Source organism: Corapipo altera, unplaced genomic scaffold (assembly GCF_003945725.1).
Source record: "Corapipo altera isolate COAL_440 unplaced genomic scaffold, ASM394572v1 1, whole genome shotgun sequence".
Lineage (NCBI taxonomy): Eukaryota > Metazoa > Chordata > Aves > Passeriformes > Pipridae > Corapipo > Corapipo altera.
This window is the reverse complement of record NW_020884873.1, coordinates 35,010,978-35,026,987: the sequence shown is the minus strand read 5'-3', so window position 1 is coordinate 35,026,987 and position 16,010 is coordinate 35,010,978. Positions and strand designations below refer to the sequence as shown.

At 37.8% G+C, this 16,010-nt stretch overlaps 1 protein-coding gene across 12 annotated transcripts in view; it reads right to left on the bottom strand.

Moving 5' to 3' along the window:
* FAM19A2 (family with sequence similarity 19 member A2, C-C motif chemokine like) overlaps nt 1–16,010 on the bottom strand; it is a 180,620-nt gene that overhangs the window by 147,141 nt on the left and 17,469 nt on the right. The window contains exon 1 of one of the 12 annotated variants that reach the window (XR_003530127.1): nt 6,259–6,281. The exons of the other annotated variants lie outside the window; for them this stretch is intronic. The gene's annotated coding sequence lies outside the window, so the exon portion shown is untranslated. Of the gene's footprint in view, nt 1–6,258; nt 6,282–16,010 lie in introns of those variants that run through there. 12 annotated transcript variants of the gene reach the window in all.

The window sequence follows — 16,010 nt, the reverse complement described above, 5'->3', positions numbered from 1 at the left end:
ATCATCATAATTGCACCCTGGAAAAAAATTTAACCAGTAGAAGTTATAAAATTTAACTCAACATTACAGCATACTTGCTCTGTTACCTCTGCATCCCTGTGTCTAAGCCAATAGACTGAAGACATTTTTCTCTGTGTAATATGTATCCCCATGACAAATGCAAGGAATTAAACAATATCTGGACACAAAGTCTTTAAGTACATATATAATCCAATTTGGATTGCTTTTATGTGCTTATATGTATTCTGGAAATACAGTTCAAAACTCATCTTTTTCCATTTCCCTTGTCATGGTACACTGCTTAAATGTGAGATCCTCTCACATTCCTGGACAGGTCATGTGTAGATGTGAGCTGTTGTTGCTTCAGATCAAGTACACAGGACTGCTCTGATGCTTATATGGAGAGGTCCACTATGATAAACTGATTATTCATAATATTTCTCTAAGTCCTTCTTAATTTATACTAAGGTCCACTAACCTAATTATAGGATCCGAGAGATTCTCTACCTGAGTTCTGTCTTTGATGAAACTCTCACCTAATCCCTGTCCTTAGTGAAAAAGGATCCAATCTTTCTCCTCGGTTCTACTGTGTGCCCTTGAAGCATCCCTGTAAGGGTCATTTCAGCAATTCAGAGTGCAAGAAACATACTGCCGTGAAGGAGAAGAGGGAATGAGGTCAGCTTCTTTTTATGGACTGCAGAAATCAAATGGAAATACCAGTCACTCTGTTAAGAACATTAAATATGAATTTCCATGTCCCATCAGAAGAAGATGACCTGCTACTGTATTCCATCCTGCATAAAACATTCACAGAATACTTGAAATAAAACTTAAAAATTACTAAATGTGGAAAACCTTTTCTTTTTAGAGAACTGAATAAAAATTTCTGTTTTCTTACCCAGGGAGTAAGTAAAACAAACAAACAAACAAACAAACAAACAAAAACACACACACACACACAAAAACCCAAAACCAACAAACAAACAAACAAAGAGGCCTGGTGTAATAACAAGTTCAACAAGGAAGATCTGAAATATGAAGGTGCCACCATAATTTCTATTTTCTGCATGCAACTTGGTACATTTTACAAGGTGAGATGTTTCAACTGGATATATTTTTTAAACCTTAACCACAAAGCTCAAAAAAATACAAAGTTTATTTAGGTTGATTCTAAAATAGAATTACAAAAAAAAGACTCAATCCACAGTCATATTGTTTAGTATTGTTCTGCAAAAGTTTGACTACTTGGTTCAGATTTCCTCTTACAGATGGAAAAGACAAAAGAAACAAGGAGCATATCCTTAGAGAGAGATGTGATCATTATTGTTGAGTGCTGCAAAGCTGACAGAAAATTCTCTTCAAAACTTAAGGCATTCTCAGCAGAACCCTTTAAAGGAAAGATTTATTTCTGAAGACTGATGAGGATAAAGTACAGATCACCTGGAGGATGTTTCAAAGCACCTAATGTGAATGCTCTGAACTGCCCTCTGGATACGTCCAGTGGTCCTAACTGACCATAGAAAAGCCACAGGAGGACTACAATAGCTGTCTAGAACAAAGGAATTGCATTAAGTTTTTTAAAATAAAGTAATGACTTTTGGATTTCTGAAGTAGTCAGTGACAATTTGTCCTCTGCTGCACTGACATGCTGTCTCACACTGGTTCTGAGTAACTTTGATACTTCACTGAATTTTTGTTCCTCTCAAAGAGCATTTTAGGAGCAGAACACATCTAAAGGTGTTCCAGTATACAGGAGCTTAGATCTGCTATACACTCCTTGGTGGAAAGCTTTGTTGTATGCCAGTTCACTTAGACCGAGATTTATCATTACATAATGCCTAAGAAAAATTAGTATGTTTGCTGGGAAACAGGCAGGGAACCAAATTGCAAAATAACAAAAAAAAAATAACAAAAAAAAAAAATTAAGATTCTATTTAGGAATAAAGATTCAGTTTCCTCATCTCTTAGCTAGCTTCTATCTCTCCTTCTCCTAGTTTAGCCGAAAATTCTCTAACTTAAAATTAATTTCTTGTCCAAGATGAGTGCTGCTCATGGAGGAGGAAAGGAATCAAGAATAAGATTCTCATATTTGGATATAAGACTATCTGTGAGGATTATTTAGTGAGAATTCAGCATTAGGAGAAATACTAAATGCACAAATTGCTTATTTCATTCATAGCTATCCTTTTTTCTATGAATATCATGCAAAACCTGATCACAGTATTATTAGAAGTCATAAAATTCAGAATGAGAGAGTTCCAACACAGCAGTGCCTCACTTCGTCACCCAGGTTTCTGTTCCTCTGAACCTACAACTAACAAACACCAGCAGAACCATGCATGCCACGTCAGCTTGGGCTTCCTGAGTCTGCACACAACCTGAAACCAGGACTCAGGGACTATCTCACTGCTTACTGCACCCTCTGAAGTGTCACACAGGCACAGCCTGTAATGCTTCCACACAAAGGTGTGTAAAGCGGGAGTCTTAGTACAGAAGAAAGCAAGTAAAAGGCAGGAGGACTGGTAAGGTGCAGAGAGTCCAAGAGACAATACATAGAAATAAACTTAGGGACAAATGCTTTACTGTCTCCATGATCTCCACATGAATCCCCCTGACATTACAGGGAACTATAGAGGTTGGCCTCTGCCTGTACTCCATCTGACAGACAATCAAATAAATGCCAGAGTCTCGCCTTTTCCTCTTCATGAATTTGCCATGCCAGATCAAAGACGTGGGAATTTGGGACCAGTGCAGTACTGATGCAGCTGGCAGAGTTGTTTATTTGAGAAGCTAAATTCAACCTTCGCTTGGTCGAATAACATAATTGTGCTTACTGGGAGCCTGCTTTTTAAAAGGTTCAATTCTTTCTGCTGCCAAGAATCAGAGATCGCTTTCAGCATGTTGAAATTATCTCAGGAGAAGGCTTTTGTGAGCCAAACCAGCCCAAAAGTATTCTTAATTGCTTTCCACACTCTTGTGAAACATGAGATTATGTAGCAAACCCACATTCTAAAAGAGAAAAATTAAGGAGAGAAAAAGGTGAAAAACCAACCCAACAGAGAAAAATAATAATCTTAACCATAAATCTTAAATAACAAAATGCAACTTCAGATGTAAGGAGTTTTTAATAATCGTTGTGCCCCCCATGGAAAACTGCAGTCAGGTTATGTTAGCAATGGAACATAGACTATGCAGATCTATTTAAACAAGATCACTAGTTGAAAACTATTTGACTGGTTTATACAGATGCATATTATCTTTTATTTGTAAATTGTCCCATAAATTTAACTGAATTTATAAGACATAGAGAGCCTTCTGAAGAGCAAATAAATTTTCCCTTCTCTTGGTTTGCTTTTATTAATACATCAGGAGTTTCAGGAAAAATGAGATTATCTTTCACGCCAGAATAGCAATGCTGACACAACAATATCAAAACTATTACTGAAAAACATTAGTCTGCAGATCATTTTCATCTATTGTACTGAACTACAAATATTTCTTCAGGGTTTGTCGGCAAATGCTCAGAATGAAAGTAGACAAAAGGAGCAGTGGAATACAGCCTCTGTAATCAACAGCTTTATACTCTTCAAAATGCCTTGGATTATGTCAGGAAAATTCAAAGAATTTCTCAAATTTAGATAACAAGTAACTAAAAAGCTTTGAAACAGATTAGTTAGAAACAGAATGTCTGTAAGTGCTATGAATCATTTAATACAGATATGGGTGCAGATGGGTTAGATAAATGTCAGTCTAAATTCATATAAGATGTGACAAGTTTTGTCTCTTCGGTGATTCTTCTGTCAACTTGAATAATTTGCAGAGGAATATATCTGGTTTCCCTCCCCTCTACCGAGACATCTCATTCTGTCATTCAATAAATATAAGTATCCAAGCAGAAGCCTTTTCTAAATCTGTTCACCAAACACACTCATGAGCATATTTGAAAATAATTGTACAGGAAGTGCTAAGCATTGAGGTGACTTATATACTTACTAAAAAAAAAAAGTATAATTTATGAGTGTTCCCTGATCACTTTCTCTGTAAATGGAATACAAGAAGTGCAATTCATAATTAGCGGCAGCTCAGCTTAAAGCCAGGGAATGTCAATATACTAGGAAAATTAGGAGTCTAATATAAAATCTTCCAGGTTTGAGGCAATCTTAGGTGAGACGCTTGCTAAAATAGGCCGATGACAGAAACATGCAATACAGGTTGGCCAATGCACACCATATGAAATACTCCCGCCTACAGCCATGTTTAAAATTAGCATGCACTCACTAAAAATAATGACAGTTTTTCAGTACATCATGCTATTTCATATTAAGTTGGACTGAGTTGGGCTGAAGCAATGCACAGAGAAAAATAAGAGGTCTCTCTACTATTCTGTATAAAAGATAAGATATCTGCAGGACTCGTAAGCTGCAGGTTATGCAGCTGTAAGGTATGTCTGCTTGGAAGTGATTTAGAGATATTTGACCAATTCCTCAATTAGAAAGTAGATTTTATTAGATTCAGTTTCATTAAATAACTCCATATTAAATGTTTTCTAGATTAGACATACATTCTCAGAAGCTGGATATTTACAAATTCAGATGATATAGCATAGTTAGACCTGTGACACAGCACTGTCTGACATACTGATGAAAACACATTACACAAAATCAGTTTAGCATCTCTTAAATGGATTAAAAAATAATTCTTCAGTGATACTGTTCCTTGTGGAATCCCATAAGATCTATTATTGATCATAGATAAAAATATTACGATGTAAAATTATCGTTCATAGGATTTGCAGAACACCTCTTAATCCAAAACAACGTTAAGAAAAATCTAGATTCTACAAAGTGACTTGATGTTTTGGTAAATCAGACTTATTTGAGTTAGTGGTACTTTTAACAAAACTTTGTGTACCAGGGTTGAATTATTTGCATTATACTCTTTGTACAAGAAACTTTACTTTAAAGAATTTAGATGGTAAGACGATTAATTAACTAATCATAGGAGTGCAATATGGTACAGTGACATGACATATATTTACTTTTAATAATTGTTGAATAGGACATTGATGGAAATGCTGTACTGTGCACTGTAAGGTTTTATATATTCCAAGACCATCTTCAGAGTAAGTGAAAAGGAACAGGAAGAAAAGTTCCCCAAAACCTTTCTTTTTCACCCTGCAGCACAGTTCTTTGGAAGAGAATTCATTTAGAAGTAACACTAGGGTATATAAGCTAGTCCCCAAGCAACTGCATCACTACCTAAAGGTACAAAAAAAAGAATGGCATGTGATTTTCACATATAAGGAAAAAGAATCCCATTGTATTTGCTTAAATTAACACAAATGGGCCAGGTCCTACATAATCTACCTTCAGTAGATCTGTACAAACACTGGAGTTTGTAGACGAGGTAATAAAGAGGGGAAAAAATCAGAATAGAACAAAAAACAAGATTCTCTTCAGCAAACAAGAATTACAAAAATTTTGTTTAAACTTGTAAGTTTCATCTAATTCAAAAGGGCATTTTTGACAGTTTTGGTGTTGTGTTTTTCAATCATTTTAGAATTCAGGTCACTTCAAAAGAAAAATGTCATTTCAAAGTAAAATTCAAGTAATTTCATTCCTATAGCATTAGAAAATTCTGTGTGGTTCTGAGTGCATGGATGTTTCCCTTAAAAACTATGAGCATTTTTGTTTTCAAAAATCCCTTTTTATCCCCAACCAAATCTGTTTCCCAGATTGCATCCCATTTCACAATTCAGCCTCTTCTTACAACATCACTGAACCTGTAAATCAAGTGAAAATGTATTTCAGAATATGTAAAATAAAAAGGTTACACTGTGTAAATTACAATCTCCAAATGTCAGTGCTACGTTATTTCATACTGTTGTTAACTAATCTTTTCTATCATTCTCTTTTTGAAGGACTGTGTATAAATGCTGTAGAAGAGGTGAGGTAAACATTATACTCAACGGTATTTTTCTATTCTGTGATAATGATACAAAGTCAAAACAAGTGTAATGACTCATAAAAGATTAGCAAACTGTCACATGTAAATAGAACTCTTGTGATGACATCTATAGAGCAACCTCACGGGTGATCTTATGTTTGACAAATCAAAACCATGAGAGAAGACAGTAAAAGACAGGGGAAAACTCCTAATGTAGCTCTGAAGGGAACTCAGCAGGTTGAGATGAGAAAAAGTCATTCCATTCCAGTATGATTGTCATGGTATGCGTAAATAAGAAATGCATATACCTACATCTTCATGCTCTGGTCACTCTTGAGGGATTGATTTTAAAGTCCATTGGAAGATTTTCATAAGACCTACATGGCTAAATCACAGAGACAGCAATAAAAATCTCAAGCATTCCTTCGAAGTATTTAAAGATGTTTACTCTTGGATCTCATAAGGTATGATGAAATCTTAGATCTGTATTTGGACAAACTATATGCAACACACAAGAGCTTTTCACACAAGAAAAAAAAAAAAAGCAAAACTTAATCCAAAATGTGAAACCCCACTCACTGAGACAAAGCATTTTGAAACGTTTGTGCCATCCATGTTTGACTGAGCACAACAGAAACTTAAGTCTAAGCTTGTGAGGCCTCTTCTTAACCTAAACTTTCTGATAAAAAATTGGTTTCTGCCTTGTATTTTTCAAGTAGGACTTCTGTCTAGAGTGGGACTTCTGTCTAGAGTGGGAGGTTTTCCCACCATTGTCACTGATACTTTCTGGTTTGAGTTTGCTTTCATCTCAGTAACAGAACCTCAAAAAACAGATCAACACAGTCTTGAAAAATTTGTAAATAACATGAATCACATTTACAGTTAAAAAACAGCAAGGTTTTGTCAGTCTAAATTAGCATCCTAAATTGTGTTTAAAATTAAATAGAAATATTTGGTATGATACTTTTAAAATAATTCAAAATTAACTTCTAGTAGTAGAGAAAATCAACAACCGAAACATCAACGCAGAGGTGTAACACTTTCTATCCTAGTTGGTGGTGAGGCCATGTGTGGCCTGCATATCATGCTTCACATTCACACTTAATCAGAGAAACAAAAGAAAAATTTTTTAAAAATTCTCCCAAATAGTAAGCTCACAAACCCTTCAAAGAGGCAGTTCATACAGAGTCAAATCTTGGACTGAGATGTTATGGGAAGCGAATTTGGCCCAAGCCACCTGCAATTATACCAGGCATCATCCTTAGCAGGTAAAAAGCTAAAGTTGTTTGGCCATCCTCTTGTGTCAAAAAAACACATCACTCAGAATTCACATCTTTTTTGAGGACTTTTATTTTATTTCATGATCCACAGAAATCAGACACGAGAGAGTCCTCCCCTTAGCAGAAGACAATCTGCTCTTTACAGGTGTCTCACGCTGGAAACCCAGTCTGCTGCTCTTGAGAACAATTGTACAGGGTGAGACTGAAAGCACATCTCCTCCCATAAATAGTTTCTAACAGTCATCAGAATGAGCCTTCTAAGAAGCTTATAACTTCTGTAACTTTATTAAGAGCTTGTAACAGGAATCATTGCATGTTTACATGCTCCTTATAAGAGTATGTAAACATGCAGTGATAATTTCCCCGTGCTTACAATTTCTAGCAATTTACATCTCAGTTAATTCCTCAGGCAGAGAGGCCATTTTTTATTTTTAATAGGAACTTTCCATGGAAGTGACCATTTCTTAAGTCATATAAACTTTTAGTTTATACACCTTGCAGCAAGCAGTTCTGCAGCTCAACCACAAACCATGCAAAGAACACCCTCTGTCTCTGTCTCAGGCATGACCCAGCCTGGTTCTCCTCTTTTTTCTCCTCCTTCCATAAATACTTTGGGATTTCTTTCATTCTCTTTCATCACTCTGTCCAACCTAGGGCACTTCAAAATTCCCTGATCCCTAGTTGCATGGAAGACAGCTGATATACTACAAAGCTTGATCCCTCCAAACATTATGAATTACATATGCCACCTGACTGTCATATTCATCTGGAGATCAAGAAAGAACATTTTAGGGAACTTCTGAATAGACCACTAAGGCTTTCATCTTTGTAATTAATATTCTTCTTCTCTAGTTTGTTATGGGAGGAAACACTAGGTCATAGTATCACCTTATTTGGGTTGAATGTTTGCAATTGGATGCACCGGTCATCTTACTGCTGTCTCAGGTAGTTAAGATGCAACCTCAGATAAACAAAGATCAGTAGCGCCACCTCGAATCATAAGAAAAAATCTGTCATCAATTATACTCAAAAAAGCCTAAACAATCCTGGAAGTATGCTGTAATACATTCACTACAGCCCACATTGCTAGGTATCTGAGACAAACACCTAGGAGTGGTGACATAATTTTCAATTACAAAGTTTGAGCGAGATCCCCAAGAGAATATGCTCTGCCAAGTGCCTGAAGAAAACCATAGCCTCCACAGGGCATCACCTTGGAAGGTACAGGATCTGTTGTGAGCCTGAAGGAATAATTAACTAGAGACAGTCAAAACACTGCAGACAGATGGCAAGAAACTAGTCAGGGAATGTAGAAGTTGTCCCACAATGCCTCTTTGACAATTTTATGCAGTCTTCCATTCCAGAATGATCACATAAAGTGAACCAGAAATTAAGTACTTTCCACAACCAAAAGACCACCTTAGTCACCATAGCTGTTATCTTAAAAAGCTCATGCTGAAGTCCAAAACAGATTTCTGACTTTATAGGAAAATTTAAAAGAAAAGGTTTTTATTCAGTTCCTTATCAGAAAAAGGACATATTCCAAAAGCATGAAAATTAAGTAGCATTGATACACTCAGGTAGTGGTTAATTTATTTTTTTCCACTTTTAGCTTTCATTGGGAATCTCAGTCAATTTATACCACAAGAGGAATCTATCTCCTATCTAGGAAGAACAATTTTTACTCATTGTCTTTTTCTGTTTGAAAAATACTTTCAAGAATGTGTCCCTACCCAGGGGAAACAAGGTCACATCAGAAGCCCTCTGTACAGATGATTCATTCATCCAGATTTCTTCTACTGTAGCGGATGAGACACTCAAAATGCCCATCAAAATCATATGCTCATTCAAAAAAAATCATTGCCACTTATTATTCCATGCTGTTGGTTTTATTGTCCATTTAGAAAGATTTTATTTTTTCTCAGAATAGTACAAGTACTCAGAGAAAGACTGCCACATGAAGTTCTGTCAAGATCCTTGCTAACTTTAAAAATTTTAAGCAAAAGTTTTATATGAAAATAAACACAGATATAAACAACATTGGCCCAGCTTTGTATTTATACAAAGACCTCAAACTCTTGTCACTTCTGCAAGCAGCACATTTAGAAAGCCTTTGATGGAGTTTTTGAACCCTGAGGATCCAAACATAGGTCTGAGGTCTTTAAGAACGCTACAAGTTGCCAGAAAGTAGTTTTAGAATCTGAACTGCAAAAGGTAGAAAGCTTTGCCAAGATGACTGTCTTCCCTGTGACATTACAGCGTAAGGTTCCTAGCCTTTTTCAGAGGCTGGACAGCCATGTGAATTTCTGCTCACTCACTGGCACAGGCAAGATGTCCTAAAAGAGGTCTCAGCACCTGGTTTGGTGCAAATTGAGCCCACCTTTTGCTAAAGCAGCAAGAATTCACATGCAATAAAAAGTGTAGCAAGCACATACTGCAAATGCTTTTACTAAAGCTGGCAGAGATAGACACATCACTCACTGCACCCCCTTGACAATGTTATTTCACTTCTCAGCATGTCTTGCAGGTGATACCATCTCCCAAACCTGATTTTAGTCTCCCTTACACATTGAACAAACATTACCCTTCTCACAGTTATAGTCTTGTTATAAACTGTGTGAAAACTTCTACGAAGTTATGTTTCTGTAAAGCAGCCTGACTTAGCTGCAGTTTCCAGAAGAAAATGTTTTTGTATAATCGCTGTATGCACCAGGACAGATCTTGGTTCAAAAATAAAAGGCTACAATGTCTTACGCAAATCTGGGGGTTGAGTGAAGAAAGGGCAGCAATCTGGAGGTCATAAATATTCTGGCTATGCTCACTCCATATGCTCTGAAGTTCAACTATAAATAGCCTTCAAATTGCTACACACTTCAAGGAAGTTGAGTAACCTAGCTTTCACTTTGTAATGTGAGGGTAAAAGTCTAATAATGCCACAGAAGGGCAGAGGAGAAGAGCTGCTGAAGCCATGTAGACATCTGCTGAAAGGTCCTAGCTGTGAATTTCCATAGAGAGAACCAGCTGGCTTTAACACAGACAAAGAAATGAGAAAGTACAAGGCCAGCCAGAACAAGGTCAGCTCTGTGTGGGGAGCAAACAAAGCAGCTAAACACTGACGTGAGTGGTGTATGGGAGGGCGATGGCAACAGCCACACACACCTCTGCCTCCACACATTCAATTGCCAGCAAATTCTACAGCCAGATATAACTTAAGACTATTTTCTTTTTACATATCAATACAAGTCTTGTATATTTATACATTTGAGATCAAAAGTACTGGAAACAGAAGTTGTGTCATCTGCCACCCCTTTCCAGCCTATTTATTAGTGAATTTTATTGTCTTTGAAACACATTTCCAAGCAAAAACTACTGATGTGCTGGACCCTGTAGCCTTCTCGATCACTCCATTCCCCCACTGACTCTTCTCAAAATTTTTGTGTTCCTTTCAGCTGCTGGCATTGCCTATGCAAACCATTATCCTGGGAATCCCAGGCAGAAGTAGCTGATTTTGGACACAATCATCAGTTTATAGTGCCAGAGTTGCTTCTGTCATACAACCCTTGCAACAGCTCTCACTGAATTCTCAATGCGACAATGAAAAGGGCTCTGTTATCTGTTTGGCTTCATGCAAAAATGTCATCCATCACTTTGGAAATCACTTTTCCCACACCCCAAATTACAATTTTGGATAGAGGCTGAATCGTAAATAAATACTCCAAGAGCACTCAAAAGAGAATCTGCCTCTTTTCCTCTTCTGTAACAATCAAAGCAAGTGAGCCACAGCATTTCAATAGCAAGAAAAAAAGTCTAATCAATACTAGCTTATTATTGGTCCTTCGTATTATCATGCTACTTTTCTTTTGACAGTTATATCTAAAGTCCTCAAAATATCCAAACAAAGAAAAACCACTACATATAACTTCTTCAAGGACATCACAAAAAAATGTTTCCTTAATCTCCACAGCAATCACAACCCATTTATTTTGAAAATAGAAAGGAAACATTTTTTTAATCAACAGTCTTCTATTCCAGGCATCTAGTATTTGATCCATTTTTCAGAGGCATGGTTCAGAAAACATCTGTGCTTAGGCCACAGATCCATACATACAACATTTCCTCTCAGAAGTGCCTAGATGAGGTAAGTTCATTGATCTAAGATTTTGTGGATTTAGGGTTTTTGAAGGGCAGCCAAAACTTTCATATCATTTTTCTGCTCTTTCCAGAACTTGAGGTTTTGTTTCTTGTTTCTAAACTACTTAAACATATTTACATGGTAAACAACATTATGCTGAGAAGTATGAAGTGGGAAAGGTCAAAAAAAGAAAGGCATCTTTAATGTTTTGTTTTGTATTTCAAGTTAACCATCAAGGGTAGATTTTATTCTAAAAATAGGTCTTGAGCTCTGCACTGAAAAACAATGTGTGTTGGGTTTGGTTGGTTTTTTAAATATTGTCACATTCCTCTATCTGGCACTCTTTGAAGATGCGTAGGTTCAATTGCTTGCCCCCTGTGTTTACTATAAAACACTTTTTGATAATAGGAGGATGTCCTTTCTCCACAGATTTCCCATCTCATGAACACTGGCTCTCTCTAGACCCTTTGAAGGACACATCATAACTGAAGTGGATAATCTAATTGAGTAGGTAAAGATTCTGAAAGCACTTACTCGGCTTCAGAGCACAAGAGTTGCATGTTGTGCTGGAGTTCTCAGTGTTAGGATGAGTATTATTCAGAGTACCAAGTCTTTTGCCAAGAGTCTGCTATCCCCAAGCAGCTTCCAAATGAGGAATGCTCTCTCCCACAGAGTATGTTTTCCTTCAAACTCAGACAGTCTCGTGTCAAAGAACACCTCTCATACCCAACTTCTCTCTTTTTGAAGAAATTTCAGTCCTTCAAACTGAAGGGTTGAAATTCAGCACCTTGAACCTAGACCTAAAAAAAATCCAAAGCCTGATTTACCAATCTTCCTACAGGATGAGGTGTTCCAATTTGTGTAAGTGATCTCTGGCACTCAGTAATGCTCTACTGCACCTGCTATGAGATACACAGTAAATACCCTCTACAAAGGATGATAAATTTCTGATATGCAGAAGCATCAACAATACAGTAATGTCATGAAATCAAACAGAATGTGTATGAGGTGAGATTCATAAAAGGCGATGCTTTTCCTTTAACATTAAAACAGGTCAATACAAATTTTCTAGGTTATCATAGATAACTTCACGGCTATTCAAGCTCTCATTTTCCACAGTTGTGAAACTTGCTGTCCAAACTATGATCAAAACACAGTATTTTCAATAATTCCAAGCCAGGTCATAAAAGCATTTCTCTGTAGAATTTCAAAAGATTTAACACATATGAAAGATCAATTCTGTTAGTCCTGAACTACAGAAAAATCTGAAAGTTTGATGTCCTGATTCCAGCCAAGACAGGGTTAATTTTTGCAGTAGCCAGAAGGGCAAACGGCTAGGACACAGAGGTTTTCCTATATCATGTCATATCATTTTTCATGGATGGAGCAGGGGCTCCCTTCCAGGTCAGCACAGCTCAAGGGAGGGAGCAGTCAAGTATTGTCTATTATTGGGGGATTTCCACGTGAATCATTTGTTTCTTGTACCCTCTGTCATTAGTATTGTTGCTGTTACCATTCATTTTCTTATTTCATTGCTGTTTCCAGTATATTGTTCTTATTTCAACCCTTTTGTGCCTCCAACTCTCCTCTCCAGCCCACTGCAGGAGGAGGGGAAGGGGGAGGGAGTGAGTGGCAGGTGGTTTGAAGAGTCTCAGTGGGAGCACTAACTGGGGAGTACCATTCCTAAACCATGACATTTGATCAGCTGAATTTTTTCTGTCTGCAGCCCAAGTTTAGACATATTTATAGATCAATCAAAAGCACCTGCAGAAAATTCAGATTTGGTTGTCAGAATAACATGTAGCTGTCCTGATAGCTTTGTATAGACCAGAAGAAGTGATTCATACTTTGGATTAGCTAATGTGATTATTGCTTCAAGGCTGTTTCACTAGGAATTGAAACAGTGAATGCCACAACTCAAAATGCATTGAATATCGGTCTTTGCACTAAAGAGCCACATCTCTTTATCGCAAGGCTGTAACAGCTCTCTCAAGCATCCAAGGTCCAACCTTGTAGTTTACACAACAGCATCCCCTGGCTAACTAAGCTTTCTAATAAAGGCACAAAGGCAAAGGACCTTCTTGTCACCTATACTGCATAAGAGCTACAATCACTAAACTAAATAATATGAACTAGAAATGCCAACTCAACCTCTGTGCATTGAGGACACAGTTCTTACAACACTTTGTTTAGTGATCATGTCCTAAAAACGTTTTAAATCACATTTGGCTTGAAGCCACTTAAATGTTAGAGAAAGAAATGGGAAAAAGAAATTTGACACAAGACACTTTACTTGCAATCAGCAAAATTCTCTCTCTTGGGAATGTTTTGCAGAAGTCTTTGGAAATAAAACCCACTGAAGATACCATTATAGTAAAGGTGTGCAAAAACATTATTTTGGCAAAGATTGTTTGAAGATGGGGACTAGTTTCTCTGAGCAGAGTATTTGTTGAATACAAACCTTAATAACATTTATCTCATTTTTTCAGGACCTCATGACACCCTCTTAAGCAAGCTGTATCTCCAGGAAACTGTGACCTACTTAGTATAGAGAAGGGTTTCATACAGATCTGAGAGAGAGGAATCTTCAGGGCAGGTAGATTAACAAGTAGTTTAAATCTGATTTAACTAGGAAACTTGTTTAAGATACAGTGTTGTTTTTTTCAGCATATGGGCTGAATTGTATGCACATGAGCTTTTACATGCATAAATGACAGTAAGTTATGCAGGCCGTCTCACAATTTGCACATTCAATCTTAATTTGTGCTCATAGGAAGTTCCCACTTGGAGAACTGCAAATTGTAACTGAGGTCAATAGAAGCTCAAAGAATTCCACAACCCTAACATAAAGGACCATGGGCAGGCATCAGCTGAAAATGCAGACCTCCTGTCCAAAAAATGCTTTGACTGGGGAAGATTCGGTTTCTTGGCTCTGAGAAAGACATTTGCATCACCCAAGGTAAAATTTGCTGTCTCTCATGTTGAAGTTTCATTCCCACTAGCACTAAGCAGTCCTGCTGAGAGAGCTCAGTGGGTCAGATGAACACTACAAAGAAACAAGTGAGCTCCCCAGAAAGTAGACTTCCCAGTTTAGACTGGAAGCAGGATGGAAGTCAAGACTAATTGAGAGTTTTTCTGATGCTCTCTTCTGTGCTGCTATGGAGAGGAAATGAAACTGTGTGAAGAACTAAGTAACAGAAGCAAAATTTCTTCTAGGGAATCATGCTTATTTACTCATTTGAGAAGGCTTGTGAGGAAAGGAATGGTGAAACATTTAGAAGGGCTTCCGAAGTTCCGTTATCTCCTTCCTTTTTTCTTCCAGAAATGGAGGCTGATTATAAATACATCTATATAGTAATCAAAATAAAACCTGACAAAATCTACAAAGACAAAGCTTAAAATTTAATGTAAATAGGCGAACCCAAGTTAATAGTGCAATCCACTTAATACGGAAAAAGAACTTTCTGATTCTTGACAGATATTCCCTACAAACACAGTATATATGTATCCTGATTGATAAAGGTCCTATAAATGCCACAACGCAAATAACCAAGAAGTAGGTAAATCAGTTTTATTTTCTATTCTTTTCCAAAATCTGTGTTTGTTTATAACAGGTACCTATGCACATGTAGAGCATGTAATTTGCTTCTGTGGCAGTTTGAGCCACATTAGAAATCCAAAATCCAATTTCCATGCTTCCCCCCAACCCCTTCCCACAATTTTTCTCAACACCAGAGAGAAACTTTCAGGCCAGAGGCTTCTGTAGGGGAAGGCGGAAGTATATACATTTATTTACACAAATAAATACTATACAAACTAAAGGCAACTCTCTCTATATATATACATATATATATATATATATATATATATATTACATGACATTTCTATCAGTCCTTTAAGCCCCTCCCTTTAACTTAAGTCCAGGAGAAGCCTTTAAAGGCTGCTGAGTAACACAATCTCTCTCTCGTGGGAGTGTTCTGGGCCCCTGAACGCTCCCTAACCAACCTTCAGCTGTTTGTTGCCGTTTTTCCTCCTTACAAAGTCCAAGAAAGTAGCTTTGGGTCCTTTCTCCTCGGTCTGTGTCATTTCTGCTGTGTGATCTCTTTCTCTCTCTTATACCTCGGTTCATAGGCTGCTGCAGTGTAGCTTATCAACGTACGCGTCCTGGAATGTTGATTCCTCCAAGTCAGTTTTTGGCTGCCCCCCATCAGCTTCAGCAGGGCAACTCCTGAGTTCTTGGCCCGTCTCCAGTTTCACCTGGGATTCTTCTCCCGAGCGCCAAGCCTCCTCCTCCGGCCCGTCTCTTGGCTCAGCTTAAATGCTGAGCCTTGCATCCACTCCCACTAAACAGCAAGAGGGAAAAACAGCCCCATTCTGCAGCCTGGCTGCCAAAGGGGGGGAGGGGGAGAAGAAGAGGGCTTGGCCGCAAGGCCTGCCTCTCTCTCTCTCTCTCCCACTTACCAGTTGTTTGTGAGTCACGTCCCTCACAAACACTCACTCCAATGCTGTCTCTAACTCTGGCCTAGGCAGAGTTGGCGGGGCCGCAGGGCTCCCCTCTCTCCCCCCAGAGGGGGGGAAGAAGGAGCCCAGCCACCCCCTGGCCTTCTCCACCTACACGCAGCAGACACCAACAGCAAAACTGACAACAGCTT